Raw genomic sequence first — 12752 nt, forward strand, 5'->3', positions numbered from 1 at the left:
CACCCTTCTCTCAGCTGAGTGCTCTTGGTATCTGCTGTTCTACCATGGCTCTGGATGATAGACACCTAGCACCAGGTATCATGCAGATGTCCTACTGGCCCTGAGATCTGTCCCACCTGTGCCCTTATGAGTATACCCTTCACATCCCAGAGTAATTCCACTTTCTCCCAGGGAGGACAAGCCAGAGAGGACAAAGTTTTGGTGGAAAACAGGTGAAAAGAAGGAGATAGGGCCCTTGGCATGAGAATACAGTACAGGACCCTGAATTATCTTCACAGGCCAGAGCGTGAATGCTTTGAGGCCTGTGGGCTATCAGTGTTAATCTACCTCCAGGTTCCGCGCTTACCTCATGTTTTTCCCCTTGGGAGAAACCAGGACAGCTAGTTAAGTTCTATGAATCCCACTCAGGAAATACATAGATTTGTTTTAATGAAAGTAATTTAAAATAATTTTAATGTAAAGAAATTTTTACAGTAGAGATTGCCAAAGAAATTGCAGGGTGAGCGAACGTGCTTCATTTCTTGCTTGCCTTTGCCGCTGACTTGGTGACTTTGCCAGAAGCAGGTGACTTCTTATCCATGGCCTTGATGACTCTAAAGCCTCTGTCTGCCTCATGTCCCGCATGGCCAAAAGGCTTGGAAGAGGAACAAAGAATGAGATTTCTGGAAAGAGGCACCGAAGGAAACGTGCCTGAGCCAGTCATTCCTCAGCGAGAGGAGGTGAGGCTTTCCTCCCATGGCTGGGTACGATTCTTTGCTCACCCCAAGGTTGGCACTCAGAGAAAGTCTCCACACAGAGGGCCTCGCTAGGGACCATCTGCACAATGGCTGTGTCACCTGTCTTCAGGGTCCTGGGGTTGTGCCTCCCTTCTTGGCTAGCACTGGTAAATCTTTTCCCTCAGTTCAGCAAACTTGCAGGAGATGTGGGTGGCATGGCAGTCACATCTGGGGCATAGCCAGCGTGGATCTGCCAAGGTGGTTTAAAATAATCGCCCGGCAGGGGGCTGAATGGAATTAGGAGAGACAGGTGGAATGTGTGTTCTGGGGCCTAATCTCCAACCTGGGGCCTCAACTGAAACCAGGGCTAATTCCTAAGAAGCATTCCTGCCACCATCAACACCCCTCTTGCCTTCAGGCCCTCAGCTTCCTGGGCACTTACCAGGGCCATAAAACTGCCAGCGTCCGTGGAAGGGTTGTTCTTGCTGTCTCCAGCCACATTTCCATAAATGTCCTTCATGAACACACTCTTCACAGTGAAGCCCACGTTGTCACCAGGTAGAGCGTCAGGCAGGGCTTCATGATGCATCTCCACAGACTTGACCTCTGTGGTGAGGTGGGGGGCGGGGGGCAGGCAAAGGTGACCAGCATCCCAGATTTCAGGAAGCCAGTTTCCTCTTGGCCCATGGACATAATGCCAATGCTTGTTCAGTAGGAGAAGGGTAGTCAGGGTTGTCCCAGACCCACCCAGTGAGAAACTGGCTTCCACATCGAATGGATCTGTGGCTCTTTAAACTGTGCATTGGGTATGTTGGGAAGGCTATATGCTTTTGCACTTTATCCCAGCCCAGAAGCTGTGGTCGACACCCCAGCTCATTCTTAACTCCTAAATTCATAAAGTAGTGGTCTCCCCCTTCCCCACCACTACCACCCCCCAACCCTCAGTCACCTCCAATCTTGTACAGTCTTGCAGAGGCAGCCTCAGGGGCTTGTTGACCAGATGAGTGGGCAGGAGGATAGAGTCTAGAGCTTCCAGAGTCACCCCTGTGGCACTTCACTCCTTCCTCTCCACCTTCTAGCCCTCGAACCAGGGCATCCGCGGGGAAGGGGGCGGGGAATGTAGCGCCAAGGTTGTTTGGGGTGCGGTTCCCGAAGCACCCCCAATCCAGGACTGATCTCCTGGAAGCACACGGCACTGTAGATGGGCTCAGTGAAATCCACCTTGTTCAAGGCCACGATGAGCTGCTTCACACCCAGTGCATAGGCCAGCAGTGCGTGCTTCCGGGTCTGCCCATTCTTGGAAGTGCCCACCTCAAACTCGCTCACGCCTCCAGTCACCATGAGCACTGCGCAGTCCGTCTGCACTGCGCAGGGACACAGGGGAGACAAGGACTGGCGGGGTGAGTGGTGGAGGCGTCAAATGGGCTGGGAGGAAGTCTGGCGCATTGGTCAGGCCCAGATCCCATTGTCAAGCTGGGGGACGTGCCCCCAGAAACTTACGAATGGTGCACATGGATTCATTGATGCCCCACTCCCACATCCTGCCCCAACTCCCAGCTGCTGAGCACAGGGGTCCTGGAACCCAGTTAGACTCTCATTTAGTCCCATACATGAGCTTTTAGTTCTTTCCTGTACCTGTCCGCGTGTCAGAATATTTGGTCTCCACCCTAGCCCCAAAGGGCAACAGTACCTCTGAGCCTCACTAGAGTGATGGAACTTTCAAACTTGATGCTTAACATGGGTGAAGAAAACTCTTCCAAGGCTTAGGACACCCCATCCTTCTCCTGCCCCCAGAATAAAGCCCCAACTTCCCCTCCCCGCCTTGGGAGACCCCTGGTGGCCTGGACCGCTTCTTTACCTGGGACAGCATCTGTGATCATGTTCTCATGGAAGTCTCTGTGGCCTGGGCTATTGATGATGGTGGTGTAGTATTTGCTGGTCCCAAACTTACACAGGGAGATGTCAACTGTGATGCCACGCTTCCTCTCTGCCCTCATTTGGTCCGGCACCTAGGCGTACTTGAAGGAACCGTTGCCCATCTGGGGACGGGTAGGGAGCATAATGCATTGGTGGCCAGCAGACAGGTCTACTACTTCAGACTTTAGCAGTGGCACCTTAGACCTTCAAAGTGCATCCTGCTCTCTGCACGCTGCACTATACCCACCCACACACAAGGACACCTCTCACTCTCTGCTGCTCCTACACGCAGTCAGTGCCTTACCTCTGCTGCCTCCTTCTCAAACTTCTCGATGGTTCTCTTGTCCATGCTTCCACGTTTGTAGATGAGATGCCCAGTGGTGGTGAACTTGCCAGAATCTACATGGCCAGTGACCACGATATGGATATGGGTCTTCTCTTTGTCCATGGCGGTCAGTTCCTTAGTGGGAGGGACAGTGGGACTGGGTGAGGACAAATTGTTCTCCTTTTCTTTCCTCTAGTCCCCTCCACTCTGCTCCTGTCCAGCATCCTCTCCCCATTTCAGTGCTTAGCCCAGAGTCTAAGACATGGTAGATGTAATTTGAAAAGTCAAACTCACTTGCCCAGCCTGCCCTCTCCTCACCCACTGCTGTCCATGACTGATCCCAGGGCCATATCCAGGACATTTCCCAGCAGTCTTATCCCATACTTTCTCCTTCCTGAGTGGCTCTTCCCCAGAGCACCTGGGGCTTCGCTAGGCTCCATTCTTCTAACCACCTCCCCACCTCTGGTTTCACTCCAGAGGTATAAGAGACCCTGAAGCTCTGTGTTTACAGCTTGTACCCTAACTGTTCTCACCTCTGAAGAAAAAGAAAAGAAGGAAAGCTGACACAGTGGCCAGCAAGAACTACAGAAGCTGTGAAGTCTGAACTTCTTGCCTCCTGCTTTTATAAACCTGGCACTGGACCCACCATCTTCCAGTTCCAACTCAATTCAAAGTCACAGCCCCTACAGGTATGATGTGACTGACTTCTCACGTGACCGATTGGATGTTCGGATGAAAGGAGAGTGGGTTAGGCCCATTGAAACTTTTTAAATTAAATTGCTGGGAGTGGAGCTTGGGGAAAGGGAAGGACCCAGAAATTTTTTTTTAAAAAAATGAAATATAGTGAGGGGAGAAGGGAGGAGAAAACATAGAATAAATGCTGCATGGCGCCTGACCTTGTGCAAGTGCCCTGCCTCCCACCAAGACTAAGGTGCAAAATGGTTGTGGCCATTCATGCAGCATTTATTGAGAAATGCAGCACCCAGCACAGCAAGAGGCTGAGGACCCCAAATTAGGGAGTAGTCATAGCCTCCGTTCTGCAAAGCTTGCAGGTTCCTGGAGCGACAGCAGTTTCTGCTGGGGCTCATTCACTTATCAGTGGTCCCCAACCTTTTTGGCACCAGGGACCAGTGTTCCTATGAGAATCTAATGTCTGATGATCTGAGGTGGAGCTGAGGCAGTGATGCTAGCACTGGGAAGTGGCTGAAAATACAGATGAAGCTTCACTCCCTCACCCGCTGCTCACCTCATGCTGTGTGACCAGTTCCTAACAGGCCATGGAGCAGTACCGGTCCATAGCCCCAGGGTTGGGGACCCCTGCACTTATGCAGTCCAAGATTTCTTCGAGGGAGAGCTGCTGGACTGCACTGAGACTTACTGTGGCTGTTTGGAGCCTTCTCTAAAACCAAATGTGTCCTCATCCTTCCCTGGGGAAGTCATTCACAGAAGTCAATTACACATTCAGTAAATGCTCACTTTTTTCTCCCACTCTTCCTGCTAACTCGTGCTTGGGCCCTGGATGGCAGGAAGCCAATAGTCTGGACCTTCAGAGTCCCTGGGACCCCCGAGGCCTACCTCTTAGAGCACACTTCTCGTTCTTAAGTTGCCATTTTTCACCATCACCCTTGTAGAATCAAGAAGAATCAGTATGTTTTCCTCATCCAGTTAGTCACCTTCTAGAACAGGCAAGACTGTTGAGTCCATTTATTCATTCCATTAACATCTAGGAGTGACCACCACATGGCTCTGCCCCTGGGAGCTGTAGATGCAAAATGAGGATACAGCCCTCTGTCTTTGAGGGGGTCACACTCTGGTAAGGGAGACAAACCACAAAGAAACTATAGTTGACCCTTGAACAACACAGGTTTGAACTGTGTGGGTCCATTTATATGCTGATTTTTTCCATACATACTGTAAATGTATTTTCTCTTTCTTATGATTTTTAAATAATGTTTTCTTTTCTCTAGCTTACATTATTATAAGAATATAGTGTATAATACATATAAGATACAGAATATGTGTTAACTGACTGTTTATGTTATCTGTAAGGCCAGAAGCCTTACAGATAACATAAACAGTCAATTAACACATATTATCAGTTAGGTTTTTGGGAAGTCAAAAGTTATATGGGGATTTTCTCCTGGGGGTAAGGAAAGCGGGTTGGGGCCTCTAACCCTAGCATTGTTTAAAGGTCTACTATATTTCATTGTAATGAATGAGTCATGAGGGCTCTGAGAGAAGCTCTTTGGGGTGATTCCCAGGTGTGTGGGGAGGTGAGGACAGCTTCATAGAGAAGCTTTATTGGGTCTTCAACACAGTGAGCATCACGAGGGTTTGGGGTTGGGGGACTGTTAGGCAGAAGGATCAGCTGAGCACTGTCCTCAACTCAATTTGCCTGTAGGGCAGTGAAAGGATGGGAGAAAATGGTGGCTAAAAAGATTAGGACGGGAAGATCATTATGCTTTAACTACTCAGCTCAGAGTTTAATTTTTCTAAACTGTAAATCTAATTATGTAATCTTCCTGCTTAAATCTCTTGATTAACCTTCATTGCCCTCAGGGGGAAAATTACTCTGTTCATTAAATGGTGAGAAGCTTGGAGACATTGAGAGTGATGGCAGAATGCCCCTTCGGAGGCCACCGCAGAAGTCTTAGAAGGTGGTTATGGGGCCTCAGCCAAGCAGTACAGTTGACATATATTTGACATAAAGTAAAAAGAGAGTCAGAAGAAAAGAAGGGAGAGCACGGGTGCTAAAGGGAGCACATGCCATCAGGATGGGGAGCATAACTTTGTCAGTCTTCTCCCTCATCCCAAACTCAAGCTCAAGCCCTCAGCAGATACAGCAACCGAAGGACTCTGCTGTAAATTCTAAAGGTCAGAGTCTGGACCCCTTTTGACTCTGCAGCCCATTCACGTAGTGCAGTTGAGCTGATCACTTCCTACTCTGGGTCTACAATTGCCAGTCTTAGCCTAAGACTATAATACCATCTTTGTAGTTCAGCCTCTTTGAAATAGCACAAAGGCAAATTAAATATATGAGACAATTTCATTTCAAAGTCAGATAGACCTGAGTCTAAATCTTGCCTCCTCTACTGAACAGATAAATTATGTGAGCTTAATCTCTCTGTGCTTCAGTTTGCTCACCTATAAAATGGAGATAATACTGACTTCCCGCTTAGGGTGAGATTTGAATGAGATCCTCACTGTCTTTGAATGGCACGGGTCATCCAAAGACAGTGCCTGGCACAGAGCAAGTAATCAATAACTGGTTTTTATTATTGTCCTATCTCCCTCTCCCTGTCTTGTGTTGCTAGACTCTATTCACTTAGAGATAAAGTGCCCACATATAGACAAAAAATTCTGCCCAAGGTCACAGAAGAAAATAACGAAGAAACAGTATGATACTTCTCTGGCTGTGGGTTTCCAGGCTGCTTCTGAGCCAGACTGTCTCCCCATTAGGAATTATTATTACACTTTTTCCATTTGAGCTGTTTAAATAGTATCTCTGTGGTGTTGACTGACTCAGAACTAAAGGAATAATCAGAATTAAGGGGTTTTCTGACATTGGAATAAGCTGAAGGGTAAGTGTTCCTGATAGAATGACTTTCCTTTCCTTGTGCAATTGGCTGTTGCTAGGGAAATATTCCTATTATTTATAAATTTGAAGGGACCTGACAATTCACTATCATTTTATTAGAAATAATATTTACAATTCATAAATGTAAAGTCATCAGAGTTTCTGAAATGGGATGGTTAAGAATTAGAAATGCATCTATAGTGACTACAATGCAGACTTTAAACAGTTAGGATGAAATAAAATCATTTAGAATGACAAGCACAATGCAATGAGAAGTCACTGAGATAAATGAAGTTACATGTTTAAAACGTGCTCATTGGGCAACTGCTTAATACAAGAGAGATGACTTTCTAGTGAAAACCAAGCTTAAAGGGTCAATGCCTAAAGGACTAGATGATGTTACCAATATTGGCATATCAACTAAATACATTTATAAATTAATTTATCTATCTAGATAACTATTAATCTAAGCCCTTTGGTCTCCATAGTTAGTGAGCAGAGGTGTAGCTATGAGATTCCCACATTTTATCCAAGTTTCTAGGCACAGAACCCATTGCAGTCAGACTGAGTCTGCACAATAGCATCAGTATATTTTAGAAGAAACACAAAATAAAACAAACTGGAGTTAGTGATGGGGAATTATAATGATAAAGGTTCAATACCTAATACTAAGAAATTAGAAGAGCTACAGTAGTTTGGTTTTATTGGGCCATGCAAACAGATCTAATTTAAACAAAGTGGTGGCGTTTCTTCTGGTAGGTATGAAACCATTCTGTTTGGAGCAGGTTTAGGTTAGACTGTAGATGTCTTCCAGAAGCAGTTAGGTTGAGATGGAAATGTGGAAGACACCTTCTCCAGTTCCTTCTAGTAACCAAGCTTCTTGTATTTTAATATATAAAATGGGTATTTTTTCCACCAAAGAATTGTTTTGACTTAGTTCATCCCTATTTCAAGTGTGTGCACGAGTAAAGGAAGCCAAATTTCCCAAAGTCTACTCAGTCACCTAGATAAGGAGCTACTCATTTTGCAGACTTGCAGAAATAAAAAATCAAATTCTAAGTAGGAAGAAGTTATTTCTTTGCGACCAATACTTATAGAGCATCTTGCATGGTGCAGTCTTGGAGCATGAGACAGATCATGATACCTGCTCTCACTGAGTCAACAGCATAAAGGGGAAAACAAGGATGGGCTCACCCATACCACACCTGGGAGCTGGAGTTGAAGCATTGGATGAGACAAAGGACTTAGTATTTTAGTAACTTTAATTTTGTGATTTTCTGCTCAAGTAACCCTTGCTGCAGTGGAGAAAAGGAAGATGGTCCTCTCCTTTATGTTCCAAAGCTTGACAACTTTAGGAAAAAATGGCAGTGTGGGAAGTTCTGGTCAAACCACATTAAAATAGAAAGTGTTTCCTCTGAACTATTCGAGCATCATTTATTCAACAGATATTTTCTGATCATTTTATGTTAATGAACCCGACCTCGATGCTATTGATGGGCGTTTTTGCTTTCATTCACAGATGGCTCAGAAAAGTAAAACGTGTTGTCCAAACCACTCAACTAGTATGTGGGCAGTGGAGCTAGAATTTTAATCAAGATATGTTCCTTTCTAAAAATGACGTTCTTATCCCAGCCAGAACATATTTCCTTTTTAGAATTCCCCTAGGCATCATTATAGTACAGTATCTTTATTTTAGTTGTGGAATCCGAGGTCCAGGCAAGTCTGATTCAATCTGATTTGAGTCCATCAACATTTATGTACCAAGCACCATGCAGAAAAGACCTACACCTTTAGGAAATCTCAGGCCAGCTAGGGTGACACACTTACACCCACATACAGTAGGCTATTGCAATACACAGGCAGTAGGAGCACAGATCCTTGATAAATCTTGCTGATAGTTTTGACCATAAGTGCCTCTACTGAGCATCCATCCAACAAAGGAAGCTCCCGGTAATATTTACATCATTGTTTTTCTCCTCTGGTGCTCTAGAGGTAGCATCTCTTTCTGCTGGGACTACAGTTAACTTAAGGTTCCCAATCTCTACTCATTTTGGATCATAGACCAGATAGGAGTCTAAATCCAAAAGTAAGTGGATTCTGAATTTCAACTCGAAGGCAGGGCAGGGTATAGACTGGAGACTGAAATTGTCAGAGCTGCATCTCCTCTAACCCCAGGACCTGCTCGGAGAGGTGTCTCAGGAAGAATTAGAGCAAAAGAGGGCTTCCTTTCCTCTGTGATTCAACAAGAATGGAGAAGGAAACAGAATGAGGTAGTGATAGAGTTGGTGGTAAGAAGAGAGATGCTAAGAGTACAGTTAAAGTTAAACGTCTCAGGGGACTTCTTTTAAAGACAGCAAGTATCTGAGGAGTCAGTAGAGGATATCAGCATAGAACTTCCTATTCATTCATTTATTCATTCAATCATTCATTCATGTAGCAATGGTAAAGTACATATTTCGAATTCTAACTTTTTTCATTCTGAAGCATGTGATGTGGGGAAAATCAGACTGTAGATATCTCATATTTGTGAGCACCCTCCCCTCCCTGATTCTAGACATGTTATGTTCGAGTTCTGCCCCTCATTTATCACTGTGTGACTTTGAATAAGCTATCGACACTCCCTGAATTATAGGCTCTTCACTTGTAGAACAGGACTGATGTCACTCCTGCCCTGTCCCTCTGCCAGTCCTTAGGTGAATGAGATAATGGGTTGGAAATGAAATCATAGACTCCATGAGGCATCCGTAGAGCAACTATACTCAAAATGAATGGAGATTGAGAGCTTAAAACTTAATTCTGCTGTGCTGGCAAAATAAATGTTATGCCCAGAGCACTGGAGGAGAAAAGTAATTATGTAAATATCATCAGGGGTTTCCTTTGTTTGATGGATGCTCAGGGATCATGATGGTCTCATTCAGTACTATTTTCAAGATGCTATTCACAACGATTTGCACAGAGTCCACTAAGGAAGAAGCAAATGAAGTGCTCAGGGGTCTATTAAGTGTCCATTTATTAGTTAATATTTAAAGCACCTTATACATCTGAATGCATTCTATCAGTCGTGAACACAGACATGTCTAATGAATACTTTGGTACACTTTAGGAATAATTTTATTTGGCCTACTAAGAGATAGTAAAATACAGAAAAATTTTAGGGAGTAAAACAAGATTCTCCTTCCACTGGGATGATCCTAAGGCAAGTGTACTCCCCTCTTTACCTCCCCAGACACATATCTCTCTTAATCCAGATGATAATGCTCCAGAGTTGACAGTATATCAAATAAACAACTGAAATACTATCCCAAGAAATATCGGATTCCACTGCATAGTGTTTATAATTTAACTGTTATTTAGCATTTATGGATAGCACAAACACTTACAAATTGTTTTACAATCATTTTATAGTAGCTATGTGAGAGATAATTAAAGCAAAACCACTGTAAATGAAGCTACTCAAAGGGACAAAGCTGTTATGCAATAATGTGCTATATAAATGCAAATTATCAGAGTTCATATTACAGTGAAAACTGCTTATGCCATTTTTCATGGGACGAACATGTAAATATTACAATAGTTCCCTGATTTATAGGGCACTTTTCTCCCCTAAAAGATAAACATACCTAGCCATGCATTATTAAACAGATCTTCCTAACTCCCAGGGATGAGTAAATTCATTTATTCACTGATTCTTTCAATCACATCCTACAACAATGCCCAGCTCATAATAGCTCCTCAGTGTTTAACAACGGAATAAATGAATGAGATAGTATTTTAACAAGGCCCATGAATATCATCAATTTTCATGCAGAGAATGAGGGTGGGGTGGGGGGATGGTCATAAAGTAGAAAAAGTCAAAGTTGCAACATTTGGTGAAATACCGAAGTTAAAAGACTTGACAAGAACAGAAGGATCGAAAATGGAACATGGGCTAAGGTTAGGCAGGTGAATTGAGGCTATCATCAACATATCGAGGAAATCTAATGCTCAGAAAATAAAATGGAAAAACAAGAAACAATGAGAAAATTCACTAGTAATTGGTAAGGTTAATGTTCTGGAGAAGCAACCCCAACTGAGCCATAATCTGTACATTTTAAGTGCCCGAGAAGTCAATAAAAATGTAATCTAGGGAGAATTGTGTCTTCATTAGAATGGATAAAGCAGCAGCCTCTTCAGTGCTGTGAACAGAGCAATCCATACTTTACTTTCTATAGGATCCCTGTTTTATAGGAAAAAGGCTCATCTTAGGTTCACCACATATATTTGGGGACTCCTTTTATTGAGGCATACTATTAACCACTCGTGGAACTAATGTACTGAGGAATACAGTTTGGAAAATACTGGTTTAGAGCACAGAAAAACAGAACAGAAGGGCAGTCTCCATGGTTGTCATATTTCTCTTAAGGAAATAAATCGCGCTCCTATTAATCTTTGCCATTTAACAATCACAAGAGATGTTTTGAAACCTCGAATCCTCGGATTTCTGAATTATCACCTATAACATATCATTTCCTCTCTAGAATGTAAGAGAGGAAATGGGACATTTAAATGACCCTTCAGCCCTTATTGATTCTGTAAACATGAAAACAAAGTCTTTTTATTAAAGTTATTGTCATTTTCTTCCCATCATTAAAACACGAAACAGTGCCCTGTCTCTGACCACTGAATACATATGGGCTATGTGTAGGCAGAGCTGTGAGTCCCACACACCACACAGTTCACTTGGCACTGGATGGGGAAGATGAAAGACTCATGCCTCTGACTGATTTTGATGAGAGTTGAACATAGCAACAGCCTGATTGTGTAAACTACAAAGATCATCACTATAGTTGCCACCCCAAAGACTTGCTTAACTGTAAAATAAATCATTAAGAGTATGTGTTGACCTGACACAGTTTTGAGCACTTTTCATGGGTTGCTTTATTTCATCCTCACTATAGCCCTATGAGGTGGGTACCATTCCCATCCTTTTTCACACTGAGGCTACTGAGATACAGAATCCCATTGGAATATTGCTTTCTTGGTGTATTGCAAATGCTTTTCATTACTCCCACGTCTTTATGATAAAAGTGGCTTTTCACCTCGGCCCATGATAGGACATTGGATATTTTCAATCGTAATAAATGAGCCAGGACTCTAAGCAAATGGAGGTTTTAAAGGTCCCTGGAGCTTGAAATGCAGGTCATAAAGTCAACTTTTAAACACAAGAATCCTCTTCCTTCCAATAACTTTATCAACTTATCAACTCATGGCACAGAATCAGAATTGATAAGATGATTGCAGCTTTCAAATATGGCCTGTATACAAAGAATAATTTTTACGTTTTGAAATGGTTGCAAAAAATCAGAGGAAGAATGATAGTTTAAGTATGTGAAAATCAGATGAAATTCAAATTTCATTGTCCATAGATAAAGTTTAATGGGAACACAGCCATATCCGTTTATTTACATACATCAATGGCTATTTTGGGGGCTACATCAGCAGAGTTGAGTAGTTACAACAGGCCTGTGAAGCCTGAACTATCTGGACTTTTATGATAAGTTTGTTTGATGTAGAGCACTGCATCATTCATTCATTCATTCAGCAAACATTCTTGAGCATCACTTTGTCCAGGTACTATGGAAACTGGTATCCACAGAGACGGGGACAAAACATGATACTAAGCATACAGCATCCACAATGCTTTAATAGAGAGATGAGCACACAGCTAGGGGAGTGCCGGGAAGGAATGGCTTCTGGGGATGAGGGGGTGGGAGGGTTCAGTAAAGGTTTTAGGAAAGAGGTAACAGTTCACTAGGTTCTCAAACATGATAACCACACAGTGAGAGGTTGGCCAGACTGTATGGCTCCACTATTTTGCAGATGAAAATACAGAAGCTCAGAGTAGCCAATGGCTTGCTGAAGGTCAATTGGTAAACTCAAGTCAAAGGAAGGCTAAACCTACTTCTACATTTTCCACATCCAGGCCCATGTGACCTGCAGAAGGAGGCATGACAACAAGGGAAGAACCATCTGTGTAATAGGGCGAGAAACCAAGCAGAGGGGAAATGCAGGGTAACTGTCCCAAGGTGTAGATCAGATTCAGTCATGGAGACAGTTAGGAGTGGGAACTTGAAGTGCTTGCTGGTATGGGACAAATGAGACTTCTGAATGACTATTTGAGAGTGTAGGCAATTTTTTTATTAACCGGAAGTTGCTGTTCTGAGAACTTCGTACTGTT

The 12752-nt window shown here is 43.6% G+C and overlaps 1 pseudogene; it reads right to left on the reverse strand.

Moving 5' to 3' along the window:
- Nucleotides 1-514: 514 nt before the first annotated feature.
- On the reverse strand, nt 515-3081 carry LOC120590550 (elongation factor 1-alpha, oocyte form-like; annotated as a pseudogene).
- Between the last annotated feature and the right edge of the window lie 9671 nt (nt 3082-12752).

This window comes from Pteropus medius, unplaced genomic scaffold (assembly GCF_902729225.1).
Source record: "Pteropus medius unplaced genomic scaffold, Ma_sr-lr_union100, whole genome shotgun sequence".
Lineage (NCBI taxonomy): Eukaryota > Metazoa > Chordata > Mammalia > Chiroptera > Pteropodidae > Pteropus > Pteropus medius.